The following is a 22464-nucleotide window of genomic DNA, read 5'->3' as shown; positions in this document are numbered from 1 at the left end:
TTTTTACTGCTAATAGTGATAAGCATTTATATCTAAAGTAGCCCCCTTCCCATATGTCTTATATAGTTCTTTTATGCACTTAGAATGGATGGGACAACCCAAAATTGACTTGCTATGAAATTGGTTTCTGCTTGGTTTAGCAGCCCTGGAACAATAGAATGGCGATATTAATAAAATAAAATAAAATAAATTTCCAGAGTCTGACCCTTCCTTGCTGAATCCCTCTTTGTTTTGACATATACAACCATAACTTGGAAGAAAGAGAAACAGTGATTATTCCTATCTGCTGCTTACCCATTTCACAGTGATGCTGGGAACAATGAGTATTCAGGCCAAGCACTTGATAAGCATTTGTTGCTGTGGGCATTTAACTGCCTTACAGAAATCCATTCAATGCCCTGCTTATAGACTTCTTAGATCATATAAGAAAATGTAATGAATCTGAGAGAGGCCTTCAAGCCCCCTGACACCGTGGAGCCCACTCATCTTCACCTCCAACCCCAGTTCCGAAATCTAACATATTGTCCCTTTCATAGTTCCTCGGATCCCCACCATTCAGCTTCTCTTTGTTACCTATTGGGCGGGTGTAACCAAACCTCAGTCACACTGTGGCCCGAGCAGCTGGGCTTCCCTCTCTCCCCCACTGCATTGCAGACATTCTTTTCACATCATTTTGTTCTCTCTGCTGCATTCCCTCCATTTGGCGTCATTCCCTCTGTGCAAACTTCTGCTTCAAGGGACTGGGGTCTGCCAAGGAGATGCTGGCAGAGAGGGTCCAGTTCTCTCCCTTCTATCTGAAGAGCCCAGTTTCACTCATTAGCATATGAGGAGAATGGTTGTAAATAAACATCAAATGAGGTTAACGAGCCGCAGCTCATCAATATTAATGAAGTCCACCTCACAGCCTTGGAGCGAGGTAGCAAAGGCTCTAATCACAAGAAGCAGTTTCACAAGGCACCAAATACCAGGGCAGGAAGGGTTAGATTCAGCCTGTTGGAATGTTTGTCATTTTATGACACCAGGAATGCTGCAGAGAAAGGCTGGCTGACACCAGATCTGTGCCTGCAAGGCCTCTCGTGTTCAGATTACATGTTTGTCTCAACAGGTGGAAGCCTAGAGGAAGAAGGTTGTGTTTGCTAAGCCAGCATCCAGAGTAGGGAGACTCCAAAGAAATCTACAGTTCCCAAGTCAAACATGAGGCCCCCAGTGTACTAGAATTTGATATCTCATTGCCCTCTCATCAGTAACCCCATGGAACCAAAACTCTTGGTTCCAGCCTGCTAAGGGATGATCTAGAGACCTTTCCCAGCTTGATAGAGATGCAGAAGCTCCCATTTCATGTCACTCACGTGCCCTCCACAGAACCATGTTTAGTTTCTATGCCTCAGTTTAGATGAGTCAAACAGTAATAAGTTCAGCTGCGATTTACTGAGCTCTTACTGTGTCCCAGGCACTGTTCTAAACATTTATGCTATCTCATATAAATCTCACAGTAATCCCATGAGGGTTATTCCCATTTTACAGCTGAGGAAATTGAAGCTCACTGCTTATATGTAACGTGTCTAAGATCACATATCCAACAAGTGGCAGAAGAGGAGGAACTCGCAGTTAGAACTGACTGCAAAACCCAGGCTTCTAATCCTAGCCAGGGTGGCATCTCAGAGTCCATGCACATGAAGTGTGTGAGCTTTTGCACTGCTCCTTCTTCTTAGATGTGTGCCCTTTTTTCTCCAGTTCAAGAGACCAAACACAGAGTAGCTCTCTGAAAGTAGATTAAAAGGACTTTAGAATGAAATTGTTTTAAAAGTCAAAGTGCCTCTCTCAAATTATTTTTAGAAAGGATACTTTCACTAAATGTGTTTTTCTTTGTATTTAAATTTGAGGTCAGTGGAATATGTGCTTTCAGGTTTTTTGTGTTGGGTAGCAGTGAGAGAACTGCCTTGATTTATCTACCACATCGTGCCAGTTCCTTTTATGATTCATCACACACCCTTCATGAGGTCAGTGATGACAGAACACGGAGAAGCTGCCTGGCTGATGTGGCTCATTTGAGCTAAGATCCTAGCCTCAAATACTTTTTTCAACAGTTGAACCCCTACTTTATTACTTAAAGTTCATACTATCAGCTTCTTTATCTATGAAATCCTAGGGTGAGAAGGAGAACCTGATGCTTCATCAAATGGTTGTTATCCCAAAAGTTATACCTGACTGTTTTTTTGTTTTGTTTTGTTTTGTTTTTAAACAAGTCATAGGGAAAGGATCTGAAAGTAAAACAGCTAATTCTCTTTCTTCTGCTTTCCTCCTTGAAAACTCAGGGACCTTACTTGGTAATTCTTACTTAGGCAAAACGCCCAGGAATGTTTCCACAGAATGGCACCCAAAGCCCACCCATGCAGGAACCCTTCCTGCCACCAGGGTAACCAAGACTCGGAAGCAATTGAAACTGGGCCTTCCTTTCCCAGGCCTGAGGCTGTCAACTTGGCTCAGAAAGAGGCAGACTGATGACTGTGTCTCCTCACCCAGTCACATTACCACACAGTTCTCATTTGGGCCTAAAGTCACATGGTTATGCCTTCTTATGGCCAAACAAGGATGCGCTGTTTCCAGTTCTTTGCATCCTGGTTTGGCCTGGGCATCCTTAGATGAAACCATCACGGCCCCCAAACCCTGAAGCTTTTCCAGCGACAAATTGCATGCAGTGGTGGAGAGGAGGAGCTGAACTCTGCAGCAGAGCAGCGGATGGTGTGCAGTCAGGCTGTTTGCGAGAGCCAAGGGGTTAGTTCATCACTGCTTTGTATATTCAGGCACACCAGAAAACTCAGATTAATAGGCTGTTTATTCTTCAGCATGTTCCTTGAATCAAAGGCTCTGGATGGTATTATTAAAGAGTGTTTGTGAGAGCGCCCTGAAGCACTCCTCCTGGGCTCCGCTCACTGAAGAGGAACGATTTGAGTCCTTTCATTTCTTGGGCAGCATCCCTCTTGCTCATTGCTCACTGTAGTATAAAGGTCCGCAGATCCTTTGTTAGAAACAGGATCTTTTATTCTGTCTTTATGAGGTCTCATTACCTACAGCATCTTGGTCTGTTAGATTCTAATTATTTAATGTTCTTGTCTTTGAGCTACCTGAACCTAATGAATGCAGTCCACTCTACCCCAGGGAGTTGTTTTGAGCTCTGTTTGGCACCAGCTTCCTGTTTAGGCAGAATTGTCTTTTTTTGTTTGTTTGTTTTTGTTTTCCAGGAGGGAAGGAAACATCTACCTGAACCCTTTTCTGTGAAGCAAATGAAGAGTTGTTTTGTTTTGTTTTATTAGAAGTGCTCCCTGAAATGTAATGACGTTTCTGCAGACCTTAGAATAGAATCATACTGAATTAGGAGAGAGCTACTCCTGCTACTTCTTCCTCTCCCATCCTCTACAGTAGAGACTTACACTGGAGAAGGTAGAAAAAATTAGGAAGGAAACTGCTTTTCTCCCCACCCACCCCCAATTCCCTTTCTGCCGCTGCATGAGTTCGCGTGAGTGGTTACTGCAGCCTGTTCCTCTGGCAGTTATACTTTCCCTGGGCCTGGAAAATGTTGGATTTCAGGTTCTCGATAACTTCTGTGCACACACACTCATGTAACACACAACCATAACCCTCCTGAACATCCCCATCACACAGAGACATCCTATATGTCTCAAAGGTGCTCGAAGCTCAATAATCGCTATCCACAGTACAAACACACAGCACACTGTGGTCACCCATACATATGTACAAATAATAAGCAACAGTTTTGAATCTGGCACAATTCTTAATTACCACAGCCAGAGTGCAGAAAATGAAACTGGGGTTATATATCTGAGGTTAGAATGCTAGAAACCATCTGGCATCCTGTAGCCCAAAGTTCCTCCAGGGAGGTACATCTTGCAGCAGTGGGAGTCCCCCCCCCCCCCATCCAGAATATGCTGTCGCCTCACTTCCCTGCAAAACCAGTACAGCTGTTTGGATGAGAACTATTTGCCATATATACACCGAAACCAAGATATATATACACCCTGGCATTCTGCCTGATGCCTTCCATGAAGCTCATCTGTTTATCCAGTTCCAAATTCCAGAAGGCCATCACCAAAAAGTAAATAGTGAGAAGGGACAGAGTTTTTTTCTTTCCTTCTTTCTCTCTTCCTTGATAAACATGTTCCAATGAAGAAAACAGATTTTGCAAACACATTCCATCTAGTAAATCTTACCTAACAGCTGTGTGAGAAGGGCTTGGAGGGGAGAAGGATGGGACATGGGGAGTCTCAAGAGTTGATTAGGAGAATTAGAAAAGTTCAGAAATCCACAAGGCAGGGGCAGTTCAGTACCATCCAGTTCGTGTAAAACGGAAATTTGCTTCTTTCCCTTGTTCTAATCCTTCATCCAAAACTCAGCATCTGTGATCAGCTTGCCAAAGATAAAGATCTGGCTGCAAATGTAATTCAGCTTCTGAATTCAGCTGCTTTAGCTGAAAGGTTGGTCTACCTAAAATTTATCTTTGGAGGACACATTCCGCATTTCTGACTATACCCACTTCCTCTTCCTCTTCCACTGACCCCTACTCTCATAGACCCTGGCTGTACTGCTCCTCTGGAGTCAATGAAGTATTACCCCTGAACACCCATTCAGTCTGCCTCTGCTTCACATCCACCCCTTTGGCTGGGAAAATGAGGGAATAAGCTCGGATCAAGAACTTGGATTCTAAAGATCAGGGACAAGCACAAGAAATTGACCTTTTGCCTCAGAGGCAGCTGGATATTTGTGTATCTGTTCTATGTTGAATTGGCTCACTGAACCATTCAGGAGTTGTTTTTAAAAATGTTCTTCTCACTCCTCATTTGTGGGTCAGATGCTTTGGATAATCCAGTGGAATTCTCTCTGCTTCACTGCTGGTTGCTGCCAGACCCAGAGTGCTAAATCCTGTCCTTTGGTGCCTTGAAATGATGATGTGTGAAATAGTGCTGCAATTTAGACATCCTGCATTCATTCACAGGGACTGCTTTGCCAATTAACCAAAGTAGTGAAATGCGGCAACAAAGGGGAAATGAGCAGTTTCTCCAGCTCTTGCCTTATCTGTACATCAGGCAGTATGTGTCTTCAGTAATTGGTAAGCATTGGAATTCTATTTCATTCAATATTTTTCCTTTCCCAGGCCCCATAGAGCAATTTCTTTAACAGATTGTAACATACCAGAGACAGAAAAATAGTATTTGTGTACAGAAAAGGGATGTGGGAAGGAAAACAGTCTTGCTGCTAGTTCCCATCTCACTGCCTTTGCACGTGCAGCTCCCTCATTTCCCAGATTGCATCTGGCTGGCTCTTTCTCATCTGGTTAGGTCTCAGCTCAAATGATGCCTTCTCAAGGAGAGATCCTTGACCACCCTGTCTAATGATGTCCCACCCTCAGTCACCCTGTATCATATCACTCTGTTTTACTTTTATCATTACCATTATCACTTTCTAAAAGTATTTTATTTATTTGCCTACTCATTTACTGTCTTCCCCCTCCTCCCCCAACACTGGAATGTAAATTCCGTGAAAATAGGGATTTTATCTGTCTCATTCATTGCTCTTCCCCCAGAACTTAGCACAGTCCCTGACACACAGTTGGCACTTTGTATTTATTGATTAAATACACAGGTAGAAATGTAGCAATTAAGAACTCCCAAAGCCAATGTACATGGTTAATATCAGGGAATAGTGAAGGCAAACAGACAAAGAGTTTGAGGAGCAGAATAAAAATCAATTTCCTTGTATCGATTTTATTAATGGTTTTAATTACAAGTGAAAAGAAATGTGTTGAGTCAAAAATCCCTAAACTGAGTCACTCTTCATTTCTTATGACTCATGCTAAACTGTTCCCTATTAAGTAAGTTAAGTCAGGGTCATGGAGACCAAGTACCACGTCCTTGCCAAGCTGGCATCATTGAGGCCACAAAGGATACCCACTTCCAGATTTCCACTGGACAGTGCCTGGCTTTGCTTTCCCTAGGGCATGTGCCAGAACAGACTGGCACAGCAGTCTGAGGATGAAAGCCCAGTCTGGGTATCTTCATCCAGCTTTTATTGCATTCTTGCCTCCTTCAGTTTCCAAAGAGAGCACACTCCTCTCTGCAGCCCAGGGGCCCTGCAGCTCTTTCAGTTGTGGAAACCATGGGGATAGGGTATAGATGGTGTCCCCTCTCTGACCTACCCAGTTGTGAGGCAGTAGGACTCAGAACTCTTGCTTTTAGCCTGGCAGACATGGCACTCATCTCCTCAGAAGTTGCTCACCCAAAAGAAAAGATGTATTAGCTTCCTAGGAGTTATCCCCTGTCTTGTTGGGGCAAGATCAGTGCCTAGTGTCAAGAGAGAGAGATATTAAAGATTAAAGAGCCTCTACCAGAAAAGGGGGGTAGTTTTGCCTGAATCTCTTTATTTGTTTTTTGCTCCCCTGCAAGTATATTCATGTTGCTGGGCTCCCTGGCTTACTCCCCAGGCAGTTTGTAGTCATTATCATCATGACTTTGTGGTCTCATTGGTATTAGAATGGGGTTCAGCTGCTATAGGTGATGCTTCCATGCTCCACTGCTTTTTCTCTTACATTGCTAACGACACTTCTGTGGGTTTCCGCCTTTAGCCAAGCCCACCCCATTCCACACCCCACTCTTTCCCTGTCTTTTATTGACGCTATGTTTACTTTGCATGTCTCTGTTAGTTCAGTTTTCTGAGCACCTGCAGAGAATTAACCATCTCTACTTGCTGTTGGGGATCACCCAGGCCTTTGATCTGTTTGATTCTTTACTTTCGGAGATATTGAAAGACTCCATAACTCCTCCAAAGGATGTAAAAAGTGTTATGGTTCCTGTAATGTAGCTTGACCTTCCAGGCTGGCTCTGCTTAGGACCAGAAGATATTAATGAAATACAGAAAAAGGTAACATTTATTAAATGTTTCCTATGTACCATATACTGTCTTAGGCACTTAATATGACTATTTCATTTAATCCCTATTTGTAGGCTTAAAAGTCTGGACATTAGCTGGCCCCAGTTATTTCTCTAACCTCGTCTCCTGTTCCTTGTCTTCTTCTCCCCCACCCCCAATTCTCTCAGCTCCAGCCACACTGGTTCCATATTGCTTCTCTTACCAGTAAGCATGCTCCCTCCTTAAGGCCTTTGCACTGGCTGTTCCCTCTTCCTGGAATACTCTTCCCTCAGATATCTGCATGAGTTATTCCTTAACCACCTTCTAGTCTTTGCTTAAGTGTTATCTTCTTGATGAGATTTATATCTATGTATAAAATATATAGAGAGATATATAAAATATATAGATATATATATTTTTTATATATCTATATATATTTTAGATATAAATATCTAATATATTTTATATAGAGATACATATAAAATCTATGTATATAGATATTTGAGATTCCCTATTACTCTATATAAAATTGTACCACCACCACCACCTCACACTCACTATCCAACTTGCTCTATTTTTTTCTTTATGGTAATTATAGTTATTACTAACTTAAATGTCGTTTACTTTGTTTATTATTTATTGTCTGTGTTCCCCACTATATGTAAGCCCATGAGGGCAGGGAGCTTCGTCTGTTTGTTCCCTAATGTCCTAAGCACCTAAAGAAACAGTGTCTGGCACATAGTAGATGTTCCATAAACATCTACTGAATGAATGAATGTAGTCTCCTCAAAAACCTTGTGAGGTGGCTACTTCTGTTATCCTCATTTAGAAGATGATGAAATTGAAGCTCAAAGAATTTAAGTTAGGTAACTTGCCCCCCGATCATTCAGCTAATAAGTAGCAAAACCTGAACCCAAGATTGACGCCAAAAAAATGTGCTTTCAACCACTTGGTCAATAGTTCTCAAACTTTAGTACGTACTAAAGTCCTGAGATAGTTATTTAAATGCAGATTCCCACATCCCCACCCTGAGGATTCTCTCTGATTCCACAGGTCTGGGATGCAGATGATCTAGCAATCATACCTTGACAAACATGCACTGGGATATACTGCCTTGCCTTTAAGAAGTGTAGGATCCACATAGTGAGGCATAAAGATAAAATCCATTGGACATTTTTTGAGTGCCTCCTCTTTATCAATCCTTGTGATATATGAAAACAAGTGAGATGGAGTCCCTGTCCACAAGGCTCCGTCTGCTGTTGGTGAGAGGACAGACAGACAAGCAAATCAATGTAACCATCAGTAAAAAGCAAATATATTGGATGTAAGGATGTAAGTATGTACAAGCATATGTTTTGTATTCAGTCAGACCCATGTTTCAAAGCCTGAATGTGGTACTTGCCAGTTATGTAAGTGAGCAAATTACTTAACCTCCCTGCATCTCCAAGTAAAATGAGGACCATACTTACCTTATTGGGAGTGTTGTGAGAGATTAAATGAGATAATAGGGATGTACTGCACTCAATAAGGTATTTAAAAACAAATAACTAACACCAAGAGGCAGTGTATAAGAAGTGATAAATGTTTTAAAGACACTAAATACTAGTAAATACTAGAAAAATCAGAGGATGGCTGGCCTAGCCTATTTTACAGTTAAAGTATGGGCACCAAGGTTTTGTGTTGTTTTAATATAATTTACATGGAAATATTTTTAAAATATATTTAAATATACATATAATGCATTTCCCTACCTTCTTACTAAATATAATTTAACTTTTCTTGGGATCTAAGTGCCATCTTTATGAATGTAAATTATTATGCTATGCTGGAAAACACTATTGCCTTCAGATTTTATTGGTGTGCACCCTAAATGCATCCAGATTATATTTTAAATAATATTTTCCTGCTTCTCTGTTTTTGTCATGGTCTTAATGCCTAATTTCTCTCTACTGTCTGTGCATTTTGCCTTTTATAGTTCCTTTTCCTCTCCCAGTTTACTTTGTCTAGTATTTATTGGGCTTATAAACTAAATGGCTAAGCATGCTAAAACTGTAAGTATAATCAGAGTGTGCCTCAGACCTAGTAAGTTAACCACATGAGCTGTAGTGTGTGACTACTTAGAGACTTATTGACATTTAGATATTTGAGATTCCCTATTACTTAAGTTTCAAAAAGATGAGGTACTACTGTTTATGGTGTAGATGCCTGGAAAAAACATCCTCATTGTTCTCAGCATTGGAAGTTAGTCTACTTTGTAGCACCACAATTTAAAAGAACCTTGGGAATCACAAGATCATAGACCTGGCCTTTTGCTGTCAAGTAAATAATTTATTATCTCCATTTCATAGATGAAGTAAGTAGGCCTAAGGAGTAAGTGGCTTAATACCACTGAAGTGTACACTTCAAAATGATTAAAATGAGAAATTTTGTGTTGTATATATATGTGTGTATATGTGTGTGTGTGCCTGTGTGTGTGTGTTACCACAACAAAATTAAAAAAAAAAAAAGAGAGATAGAGAAAGTAGATGGCTATTCCAGTTGGCTAATGCTGTATTATGCAAAATACCAGAAGTGGATTGGCTTTTATAAAGGGGGTTTATTTGGTTACAAATTTACAGTCCTAAGGTCATAAATTGCCCAAGGTAAGGCATCATCAAGAGGATACCTTCACTGAAGAAAGGCCAATGGCGTCCGTAACACCTCTGTCAACTGGAAAGGCATGTGGCTGGCATCTGCTAGTCCTTTGCTCCCAGGTTGCATTGCTTTCAGCTTCTGATTCCAGTGGCTTTCTCTCTAAGCATCTGGGAATCCTCTCTTAGCTTTTCCAGGGCACTCTGGGCTTCATCTCTTAGTTTAGCATCTCCAAACATCCTTCTGTCTGCATCTCCAAGCATCCCTAAGCATCAGCAAGCATCTGGGTCCGTATTGGCTCTTAGTTTCTCTCTTAAATACTCCAATGAATTAATCAAGAACCACCCTGAATGGACGGTGCCTCACCTCCATGAAAATAATTCAGAGGTTCTACCCTAATCAACAGACTAATCAATCTGTCCCCACAAGATTGCCTTAAAGAACATGGCTTTTGGGGGGACATAATATATCCAAACTGGCATAGTGGCCCTCTAAGTGAGGTAATCTAGCCAAGCCAAAGCAGGGTTCCATGTTTTCTGAGCCTTGCCTTGTGCTTAGCCACGCTGTTCCCAGGAGGAAATGGGAGATCATCTTAGGCTATGAAAAAGAAGGAAAGCCATCAGTGAATATGAACAAATACTAGAAAAATGAAATCAATGGTGAGTATTGTAACTATTCCTTTTTATGCCCTGTTGTTGATAGGTGTTTTTCCTCTTACTCCAGCCCACATTTGAAGGGGTCTATAACTATACAGTGCCACCAGTGAGCCCAAGCTGACTGTGGGCACATATAAGAAAGGACTGAAGAGCGTTGTAATAAGATCCAAAGCACAGGCAGGATTATAAAAAACAATTATCGGCTTTGCACCCCGTTTTCATCATGGATGAATTAAGGTAGAGGAAAGGAACTAAATGGCAGCCCTGGTGATTTAGACAGGAAGATAGAGCCACTGAAAGTGAGGTTTCTGAATGAAGGTTCAGAGTTGACAATTTCTCTGGGTAGCTTACTTTTTGTTTGTTTGAACCCAGGCCTGTCTTAATTCCACATCCCATGTTTTTAGCTACTATGTGATACTATGCTGGAAAGTGATAAAGCAGGTTTCACTGTATTCCCATTCTTCTAGCAAGTTATGTGCTACATCGATTGAAATTATATCCTACCCAGTCTTTGTGCTACTACCTCAATCACAGAAAATTATAATTAAAGAATCCTAGACTATTAGACCCAAATAGTTCCCTGAGGATTATTGAAGCAATAGGTTTGCACATTTTTAAATGGTTCTTAATGGTCTTGCTTTTTAAAAACCCTTTGATGTCTTCTCACCACTCATACTTACGTGTGTTTTCTTAATTTTTAAAATACATTATACGTGAACATGACAGAATTCAAGAGGTCAAAAGGGTATACAATTTTACATACTTTAAAATCTATTTAATTAGCCTAATTGGCCCTGATGATTTATATGTGAAGAATGGCAGAAGAAAAAACTGATGCACAGAGAGCTGGGGCCCAAATGAGGGCCACCCTTCAATGGGGAAACAGGTGATCCAAACCCCAATGAGTCAGACCAGACGTTGTCGTTTAGAATATTTGTGCATAAAAGAAATTGGGTGGTTCATCCTTTGATGCACTACATTAATTTCCTTGGCTCTGGGGCATTTTTCTTCTTTTTCCTTTTCTTTTTGTGTGACTGCCAGTCCCAGTGGAGGATAAGGATCAGGGTTCAGAAACCCTAACTATTGTGTCCTTTCCCAGAATGGAGAGCACTATCATTTGGTTCACATTTTATTAAAATAAGATGAGTGATTCACTCACTTTACAGGCAAAGGATCTTTTTACCAGGAAACCCATATTTTGAAAAACAAAGCTGATAGCTTTAAGGAACAGTAACTGCTAACATCAGCTTCCTTTCCCATCCAGTCCCAAAAGAGTCAAATACTCTTTTTTCTCTAGCTGCCTCTTTCTCTTACCCACACATATACATATAATTATAGATATGTTGCATTATATATACCCACAAAAGACAGAAAGAACAGGAAAGACAAAGGTGGATTCATTTGAAAAGATATATGTGTTTTCTGGTTTCTGCTGTTTTTGTCTCTTAAGTCTATTTTTTAATTGATGGGTAGTCGTAAATCCATCATCATTGGTGGAAATTAGTGGATTCTGACTAGAGAACAGGCTGTGTTCTATAAATACGCCTACATGTTGGCAAAAGCCTTCCCATACTCTCATACTCACTGAGAACCAGGGAACCTAGATTGTTGTTTTTTGTTTTTTTATTTTTAGTCTGTCTTGGTTCAGTTCACCCGTACTGACTAACTCTGTTAGCCACTGCTTCTGTTTATATTTATTTAGAAAAGAAAGAAAATGCATTTTAAGCAAATCAAATGCATAATCTGTTCCACTTTTTATTTATTCTATGGATGCTTTGGACAGTGGAAAGCCCAGGGAAATAATAACCCTTGTTAGATTCTGTGTTCTGTGGCTTGCTTTCTTAAACAAGCCCTCATCAGACACTTTTGCTGATACTTTACAAAATTTCAATCCAGTTGTATGCCTGATTTTTAATTCAGTTTTATTGAGATATATTCACATACCATACAGTCATTCAAAGTGTACAATCAGTTGTTCACAGTACCATCATATAGTTGTGCATTCATCACCCCAATCTTTTTTTTTGAACATTTTCCTTGTACTAGAAAAAGTAAAAATAAGAACAAAAAATAAAAGTAAAAAAGAACACCCAAATCATCCCCCTCTCCCACCCTATTTTTCATTTAGTTTTTTGTATCTGTTTTTCTACTTATGCGTCCATACACTGGATAAAGGAGTGTGATCCACAAGGCTTTCACAATCACTCTGCCACCCCTTGTAAGCTACATTGCTAAACAATAGTTTTCAAGAGTCAAGGCTACTGGGTTGGAGTTTGATAGTTTCAGGTATCTGCTTCTAGCTATTTCAATGCATTAAAACCTAAAAAGGGTTATCTGTATAGTGCGTAAGAATGCCCACCAGAGTGACCTCTAAACTGCATTTGGAATCTCTCAGCCACTGAAACTTTGTTTCGTTCATTTCGCATCCCCCTTTTGGTCAAGAAGATGTTCTCAATCCCACAATGCCAGGTCCAGACTCATCCCCAGGAGGCATATCCTGCATTGCCAGGGACATTTACACCCCTGGGAGTCAGGTCCCATGTAGGAGGAGGGCAGTGAATTCACCTGCCGAGTTGGGTTAGCTAGAGAGAGGTACTCAGGGGAAGACTCTCAGTGTCTGCCTGATTTTTAAGTTGGAAAGGAAAAAGGTTGCTGGAAGTATTTTTTAAATATAAATTAAATAGACTTTTTTTTCTCACTGATCTCAGCCTAGTCCTGTTAAATCTGTGGCTACAGGCTTATAATTGCTTAAAGTGTTTTTTTGTTTGTTTTTTAATTTTTGTTATCCCTTCTCTATTTTCTTATCGAGTTTTGAAGCAACTCACTTAAAATAGAAAGGGCCTGTGAGTTTGTTTGGGGGGCAGCAAGGAGCCAGGAGCCTGATAGACTGCATCTGACTCTGGAGCCAGCCTAGGAGAAAGGTGATAGAGGGAGATGGAAAAGCTGGTGGCCGATTTAAATATGAACACTAATAATAATAACAGTAGCAACCACAGCTAACAGTTACTGAGTTCTCATTATGAGAATTTACTGTGCTAGGCATTTTTCATCCACAAAAGGAAGAAAAGTGAGCTGAGTTCCCAGAGGCCTATGGCAGGAAGGAAAAGGACATCCCAGGGAACCAGCCTTTGTGGGAGGAAGAGGCCTGGCCTTGGAATGAGAAGGCTTGATTTGATCCTGGCTCTCCTTGATTTCATCCCTTGCTGAGTCTAATTTTCCTTATCTATAAATCGGGATAACACCACTATCCCCTTCCTGTCCCACAGGGTTCTTATGAGGAGCAAGTGTGATAACATGTGTAAAAATGTTTGCAGAATCACACAGTATCTCTAAAAATGTGAGACATCCGCACTATTAAAAATGAGGTGATGGAGAACTGGAAGTGCCTTGACTGTCAAGGAAAGTGTTATGCACTTGCCTTCAGGCAGGAATTCTGTTGCTCATTCATCAGTAAAGAACAAAGGCAAGATAAAATAATCATGAGATAAGGAATAAGATTGTTTCAGCCACCCACTGGCTTGAGCTGGAGGAGAACTTGGATTAACTGTGCCTTTTGTTATGCAGGTGCCACCCTCCTGTTTGCCTCAAAGGTAGGAGAGCAGTAACCAGGGCAGGTACTGCTTGTTTATTGAATGCATACTCTGTGCCATACACTGACACTTAAAGTTTATTCTCTCTCTCTCGTTTTTTGTTTTTTTTTCCCTTTTCTTTTTTTTCAGTCATCTCTCTTAACTCAAAAACTCTCAGGCATTAGTACTCTTATCATCATTATTCATACTGTTATTATCCTGATTATTACTGGTATTGTTCTTAATCTCATCTTTAATTGGCTTGCCCAACATTGTAAAGCTAATTAGCTAAAGAACCAGGATTTGGACCCTAATTGGCTGATTCAGGAGCCTGCACACACACCTAACCTCTGCATTATGTAAGACCCCCTTAGGATTAGGGCTAGTGGTTTTTATGTTATCCTCAGCAGATCCCTAGAGTTTAAAGGGCTCAAGCCCTCTCTTTATGCCAATGCACCCCTCACACCTCTGTCTTGGTGAGGGCTATTGAGGAGAAATCTGGGTAAAAGACTTTGCTTTTATCTATGTTATATATTAAGTTTCCTTGTAAACTTTCCATTGGCGGGGGGGTGGTATATCTGTTTAAATTTTTTTTTCAACCCCATATACTATAACTTCCTTATTTTACAAGTGGGAAAACTGAGACCCAGAAAAGTTGAACCCACAGTAACAAAATTAGTTCTTTGCAGAACTCAGACTAGGTTCTTTTCTCATTATCATGGTGAGTCTCTGTAATAGGACATTTTTTTCTCCCTAAAACAACATGAAAACCATCATTCTGACTATAAAAACTCACACAGTGACATGAACAGACATTTTTCTGAAGAGGAAATACAAATGGCTCAAAAGCATATGAAAAAATGCTCAACTTCACTGGCTATTAAGGAAATGCAAATCAAAACCGCAATGAGATATCATCTCACACCTACCAGAATGGCCATTATCCAAAAAAACAGAAAATGACAAGTGCTGGAGAGGATGTGGAGAAAGAGGCACACTTATTCATTGTTGGTGGGAATGTAGAATGGTGCAACCACTCTGGAAGACAGTATGGAGGTTCCTCAGGAAGCTAAATATAGATTTGCCATATGACCCAGCTATTCTATTGCTGGGTATATACCCAGAGGAACTGAAACTTAGGACACAGACAGACATTTGTAAACCAATGTTTATTGCAGCATTATTCACAATTGCCAAGAGATGGAAACAGCCCAAATGTCCATCAAAGGACGAGTGGATAAACAAACTGTGGTATATACACATGATGGAGTATTATGCAGCTGTAAGACAGAACAAAGACATGGATCATGTAATAATGTGGATGAACCTTGACATTATGTTGAGTGAAGTTAGCCAGAAACAAAAGGACAGATTCTGTATGGTCTCACTAATATGAACAGACATTAATGAACAAACTTTGGGAGTTAAAAGCTGACAACACAGGCGACCAGGAGATAGAAAGAGGGCAGAGATCAGCCATTTGATGCTGAAGGACTACAGAATGTTTAGGATTGATTGCATAGATCCAGAAATAGATAGCATAATACTGTGTGATGGTAGCACGGTATTGTAAGTACACTGAACAAAGATGTCTGTGAGTAAAGCTGAAAGAGGTGGGATAGGAGAATGTATGACACCAGAGGTAAAGATAGATGATAAAGACTGGGACTGTATAATATGGCAAAAACTGGAGTGGCCAATGACTGTTACTAAATATACAAATATAAAAATGGTTTTGCATGTGGGAAAGCAAATGAATGTCAACCATGTAGAAATTTGAAAAAGGGATGGTATTCAGGAAAAAACATAATCAAAGCAAACTGGAGTCTATGGTCAACAGTAACATTGTAATATACCTCCATTAAATGTAACAAAGGCAATATGCCAATGCTAAATGTATGAGAGGGGGATATAGGGGAGTAATATGGGATTCTTGGTAGTGGTGTTATTTGCTGTCCTTAGTAGTATATTGTATTGTATGACATGTTATTTTTCTTTTTATCATTTTTTCTTATTGCTAAAAAAAAAAAAAATTTTCTTGTAGTAATCAGTATGTTCAAGTGCTGATTGTGGTGATAAATGTACAACTTTATGATGATACCATGAACAACTGATTGTACACCGTGGATAAATGTATGGTATGTGAATATAACTCTATAAAATTGTAGGAAAAAATATATGTAGGAGTAAAAGTGTTGGAGAAAACATGGTGAGAGGGACGATGCCTCACCAATATGGACTAACTACAATGTGTAAACTCAGAATTGAATCTTAGAACATAGCCTAACATGGACACAATAATTGTAATAGTCCCTAGATTGTAAGCTCTTACAGCAGTTAACTCTATCCCTGAATCGTAAGGCCTATCTCTAAACTTTGAGATGCTGATCCCCTAGCGTATAACCTGATTGGTCTCTGGAACAATGCATATCTCTGAGACACCTGAAACTCAGAGCTAGAGCTCGGCAGATATGAATGTCAGTATTAGTGCATACAGCCACTGTCAAAAAAAAAAAAAAAAAGCTGAAAAAGAGCCCAGACTTCAATTAGTGATATGAATGAAGCAGGTCTGGTTAAGACCAGGGCAAGCCAGGCCAAAGGATAAAGGTTGAAACTGATTGTGTTTTAAAACTTCAACTTTCATATGAGACCAAGGGAATAGATATCTGTTTGGTACAGGATCTAAATTTTCTAAACGGTACAACTCTACAGTCGATTTGTTCAAACACCACAATTGCATGGAACTTTGAATAGGAAGTGAGATATGGTAGGTTAGTATAGGCTGGAGTGAAATAGTGACACATCCTAGAGTAATTTGGGCAGATAATAAAAAATATATTTACAGCCTCCCCCTCCCCAGCCCCGAGGATCTGGGGGACGGTGCGGATGTGTTGGACATCCACACCTGGACTGGTGTTGATGTTGTCACAAACGTTGGGACTGGCGGTTTGATGTGCTGAGCCCTCGAGCATGCGACTTGCCCTTATGAAGCTCATTACCACAAAGGAGAGTCTAAAGTTGTATGTAATGGTGCCTAAGAGTCTCCCCCTGAGTACCTCTTTGTTGCTCAGATGTGGCCCTCTCTGTCTCTAACTGAGCCATCTCGACAGGTGAACTCGCTGCCCTCCCCCCTACGTGGGACCCGATTCCCAGGGTTGTAAATCTCCCTGGCAACGCAAAGTATGACTCCCGGGGATGAATGTGGACCTGGCATCGTGGGACTGAGAGTATCTTCTTGACCAAAAGGGGGATGCAAAATGAGACGAAATAGTTTCAGTGGCTGAGAGATTCCAAATGGAGTCGAGAGGTCACTCTGGTGGACATTCTTATGCACTATGTAGATAACACCTCTTAGGCTTTAATGTATTGGAATAGCTAGAAGTAAATACCTGAAACTACCAAACTCCAACCCAGCAGTCTGGACTCCTGAAGACAATTATATAATAATGTAGATTACAAGGGGTGACAGTGTGATTGTGAAGACCTTGTGGATCACACCCCCGTTATCTAGTGTATGGATGAGTGGAGGAATGGGGATAAAAACTAAAGGACAAATGGGGTGGGATGGGGGGATGATTTGGGTGTTTTTTTCACTTTTATTTTTTATTCTTGTTCTGGTTTTTTCTGATGTAAGGAAAATGTTCAGAGATAGATTGTGGTGATGAACGCATAACCATGTTATCATACTGTGGACAGTGGATTGTATATCATGGATGATTGTATGGTGTGTGAATGTATTTCAATAAAACTGAATTTAATAAAAAAAAAAAAAAACTCACACAGTAATGTTAAAAATACTGCTGCTTTTTCAAAGGTTGAGTGAGACCATGTTTGGGTAGGTGAGATGTTTCGGTTCCCCTACCTAAATCTCTTCTCTTGATTTTGTCACCAGTTGGAGGGAATGAAGTTCATTCTTCACCTTAGCTCTTGGGCCTATTTAACCATTTATGTTCAGTTAAGAACAGGAGTGGGTCACAGGCATTTGCAACTGCACCTGCTTCTTCCTGGGTAAGAATTACACTTTGAGTCTGAGGTCTCTGTTTCATAGGGCAAGCCAAGTCCTCCTATTTCCCAACAAAAATGTAACGTATCAACACCTGGTAGAATAGGACAAGCTGGTCTTTGAATTAGAATGTGTATGATGGTGTAATTGCTAGGCTTGGAATAACTTCCTTGATGGGCTGCTGGGCCCATTGGGAGCTTATGATGCCAAGATCCTGCTCCACATTTTGTGTCCAAAACTGCCTCCCATTTCCTCAATAAATGGGTAGGAAAGTGTGTCCAGGCCAAAGTAGCTATCACTGTTGCTACTGGAGAGAGGTTTTCTTTTCTTCCATCCCTGGTACCTGCTTCCACAATACCATATGGCTGCCCACCCTGGTGCCTGTGCAGCCTGCTGTGTTCCATGACATCAAAGTGTTCTTTGGCCTTCCCCAGAACAAAGTCTGATGATGCACAGAATAGAGGGTAACATCCCAAGGGTCTGACGTGGTAGGGGATTCTTATCACATTGAACCAGGCCTCTGGTTCAGTCACACAGTGGTGGCTAGGGATGTCCATGGTAAGCCTAAAAACCTGATTCACTTGTCATGGTGTGCTGAACACACTCCCTGGGGAAGAATTTTTCAGACCCTGATGGGAAATGCTCACATTTTTTAAAATCTTGATATGATAGAAACAGTTCCTGGGGAGGTGCTCCAGAAGTTTTTTGTTCACTCTCAACATTACCATGAAATATCTGATTTAATGCTTTGCTTAGAAATGTGCACCGGTCAAGTAGCAATAGGCTAAATAATGTCTTGAAATGTTGGCCTAGCCATATAAAAATATAAAGTTTTATTAAAACTAAAGGGTTTGGCTTTCCACCCCTATTTGAACACACCAAACATGTTCTTGAGAGTGATGAGCTGGCAAAGACTCACATTAATTATGGCCCAAGTACTTTACCCCCATGGGTGTTGCTAGAAGCCATTGCTTCTTACTCTTTTTGTGGAGTCATTTCCCTTTCAGTAAATTGAAATTATCATTTCCTCCATTTATAATATAAAACAACAGTGTATCGGAGAAGATAAAATTAAAGAACACAGCCTGCTCTTGTTTGGGGGCTTTGCTTGACAGGAACATAGTCTTAGGATGTTAGCAATCTTCCTGTGACTTGTAATACAAAGTGCTGCATGTGGAATGAAGCTGTCAGATGTCTTGCCTCCTTCTGCTCCTTTCCCCCACTCACCCCTCTCTCCCCTGCCCTCATTCAGAGTAGCACTGGGAAGGAAGTATTTACTCAGCTGTGGCCTGGTAACAAAGCCTCAGTGCCCTGGGGATGGGAAGGGGTGGCGTGGTCATGCTCTGAACTGTCCATGTCCTTCCCAGCATCCCTTGGCAAGGCAGGCTGGCAGAGGGCGAGTGTCGTTTAGAATGAGTCCTCGTAACCCCTGCATAAAAGAACATAAAAACAATTGCAACCAAAAACTGGAGTGCCCTCTCAGAGGCTGTGGTGTTCTCTGGCCTCTGTGGTAGTTCCTACTGAGATCATGCAGCCAACCAACTAGAGGTTGTTGAATCCTCTGGGATTCCCCATGGCCTGGTAGTATTTCATTATCTCCCTCTCTTGTCTCAGCACCAGCTCACCCAGCCACCCACACATCAACAGGCAGTCACTCACACAGATGAATTCTGACTAAACCCCATTTCATCCCCCAGACTTCTGGAGCTAAAAACATTGATGCAGTCTTTGGGAAAAGCTTTCTCTGAGTAAGGGACAGAGATATGTTTTCAATCCCTTCAGTCTGGCGCTCCTCCATTGGTCTCTTTTAGTGACACCACTCTGACCCTGCATAAGGCTGTATGTAATTCCCTGGAAGATAAGAGGCATCTGAATCTATAACCACAAACCATCACCAGTTCTTCTGAGCAAGCTTTGGTGGACACACATGGTGGTCTCAAAGAGGATGTAGAGATGACTAAGCTGCCCCCACGCAGCTTCAGAGGCAGGAATTTCCACAGCAAGAAGGCAGGCTAGATGCAGAAAAAAAATAAAAATAAAAACAGAAGATCTTCATTCTTCTCTTCGGTGTTTTGTGCAAATGACATTTGGTTAGTCCTTCAATATATTGGGCACCAGGAATTTCCAACTAGATTAATTTTCTTACCCAGGTATCACTCAGTAGGATTTGGTAGAGTTAACTGTATTAATTTCCTAGCTGCTAAAACAAATACCATACAATGTATTGGCTTAATAACAGGAATTTAATGGCTCATTGTTTCAGAGGCTGGAAGGCTTGCTTCTTCCCGGGTTCAGTATCTTCTGGCTGGCTGGCAAACTTTGGTGTTCCTGGGCTTTTCTGTCACATGGCAATGCACATGGTAGTGTCTTTTCGTTTCTCTTCCAGGGTCTGTTGATTTCCAGCTTCTGGCTGCTCCCCATGGCTTTTCTTCCCATATCCAATTTCTTTTGCTTATAAGGACATTAACCATATTGGATAAAAGCCCACCCTCATTCAGTTATCTAATAACATCCTCAAGGGTCCTATTTACAAATGGGTTCACACCCATAGGACCAGGGGTTAGGACCTGAACATGCCTTTTGTGACATGATTCAATATCCAACAGTAACCAACAAAAAGAATATTTTTAATCAGGGGTCTCCTTATCTTAAACTATAGACATTCATGCTAGAGATACAACATTAGCTGTAAAGTGAACTGCTATGAAGTGAAGCCTGGGCTTCTTCTGGTTTTTATAGTAAAATTGGTGATGCAGTCCTTTGAAAATAAATACTCAAGCTGATTGAATTGAGCCATTGGTGAGAAGGTGCTGGAGTCAACAAGCCCATGAAATACAGTACACCTACCGTTATGTGTTTGCTGAGAGTTGTAGTACCTACCAAAGAGCACATTTTCCATTTCCAGCACATTGTCCATTTCCAGCATTTAACAGCTCTTGGTATCTTCTCACATCTTTCTAAGTTTGCAGAAGCACCTCCTGTGCCTGGGGAGCCCTTGTCTCTGTGTTCACACAGTGAAATTTGGCCCTCTAAATTTTGATCTAGATCACCATGCAATGCATGTTGTTATTCATTCATTTCTTCAACAAATATTTACTTCTATATAGAGTGCCTACTATGTACCCAGCATTGGGCTGAGCACTTTAGTTAAATCCAAAATTTCCTTAAGTTCAGAACTTCAGGCTTTAATCAGCTGATAATAATTATAAAATAATACTACCAGTTAGCACTTTGCAAATTTTTTAGGCCTATATATAGGTTGCCTCACTTGATTTTTTTCAACAATCCCATTAGGCAGGTACTGTGGTCATTCCCACTTTTTAGATGAGGAAACCAAGACTCAGAGAATTTGTTTAACTCATCCAGAGTTGTATTGGTGGTGAGTGGTTGAGCCAGGTTTTAAAGCCAGGTAGCTGATTGCAAAGCGTAGGCTCTGTACTAATACAACTGCCCTGCCTGACTACCCTGCCCTATGTAATGTGGCCTGACTGAAGGGTATCTGAAGGTTTAACTTAGATATAAAGTCTGTCTGTCACCTGGCCGTGAAAATCCTATCATCAGAATTCAATCCCTCCATAAAGCAGCTGCCTCCCACCTGCTGTGGTAGAACGCACAGGATCTTGCGAGTCAGACAGGCTTATGTCTGAATCTCAGCCTTCCCTATTCTTACTAGCTTTGTGTCATTGAAAGAGTAATTAGCCTCTCTAAGCCCCAGTTTCTTCATTTCTAAATTAATAATCTCAAATTCTAGCTGAGTACTTACTATGGGCCAGACTCTGTTCTAAGCACTTTACTTTAATTCACAACCCTATAAGGGTCGCTCATTATCCCCATTTTACAGATGGGGAAACTGAGGCACGGAGCACTTAAAAGTCAAGCAATTTGAAGTCATTGGCAAAGCTAGGATTTGGACCCAGTCAGTCTAGTTCATTCCAAAGCCCATGCTGTTGGCCACAGTAAATAAAACAATAATAAAGTAAAAAAGGTACAAGGGCTCAGTCAGAAACAGATCAAGGGTGTGAAAACCTCTGGTCTGGAGCCAGGCACACAGTTGGTGGGACTGTTCCAAGGTTTAGAAGAAGAAAGTTCAACAGCTCTGACCACCCACAAAAAGAGAAGCACCAATTGTGGGATGTTCTGATTTTGATCTTATACCAAAGGCTTTTTATGCCTTTGCCTTTGAACTTTCAGGACGTGCTAGCTGAAGCTTTCCTAATTGTGGGGGGATTCCTTTAGAGAAGGCATCTGTTGGGGCACACTGCTTACCTTCCCTGCACCTGCAGAGCAGGGCTGAGACATGACGGCGCAGCCACCAGCACAGGTGTGCTCGTTCCCTGCCAGGTCCTCCGGCCCAGCACAGGCTGCTGGCACGGAGTTGCAGTCCTTCCTGTTGACAGTAATTAGAGCCTTTCAGACTCAATTTCTTACATGAAAAATCCCAATTCACTTGAATTGTCCCCTTGATCCTGTTCACCTGGAGCTGTTTAGTTTCTGCAGTTTGTTGGGGGGGGTGGGGTTGGGGAACAAACTCCTTAAGCCTTCACACATTGTAGTTGATAAGATCAAGGTGCTGAAAATGTTCTTTGGGTAAGCTTTGGAGCCAGATTGCCTGGGTTTGAATTCCACTTCCACCTCTTAAGCATGCATGATCAGAGTTTTTATGTTGGTAAAATAGTAAGTCCTC

The 22464-nt window shown here is 41.1% G+C and overlaps 1 protein-coding gene across 2 annotated transcripts in view; it reads left to right on the top strand.

The window, feature by feature from the left end:
- The window catches only part of C6H11orf49 (chromosome 6 C11orf49 homolog), a 320660-nt gene that overhangs the window by 267403 nt on the left and 30793 nt on the right, over nt 1-22464 (top strand). The gene's annotated exons all lie outside the window — the stretch shown is intronic.

Source organism: Choloepus didactylus, chromosome 6 (assembly GCF_015220235.1).
Source record: "Choloepus didactylus isolate mChoDid1 chromosome 6, mChoDid1.pri, whole genome shotgun sequence".
NCBI lineage: Eukaryota > Metazoa > Chordata > Mammalia > Pilosa > Megalonychidae > Choloepus > Choloepus didactylus.
Note: the sequence above shows the minus strand (reverse complement) of the source record. Positions and strands in the feature narration are given on the sequence as shown.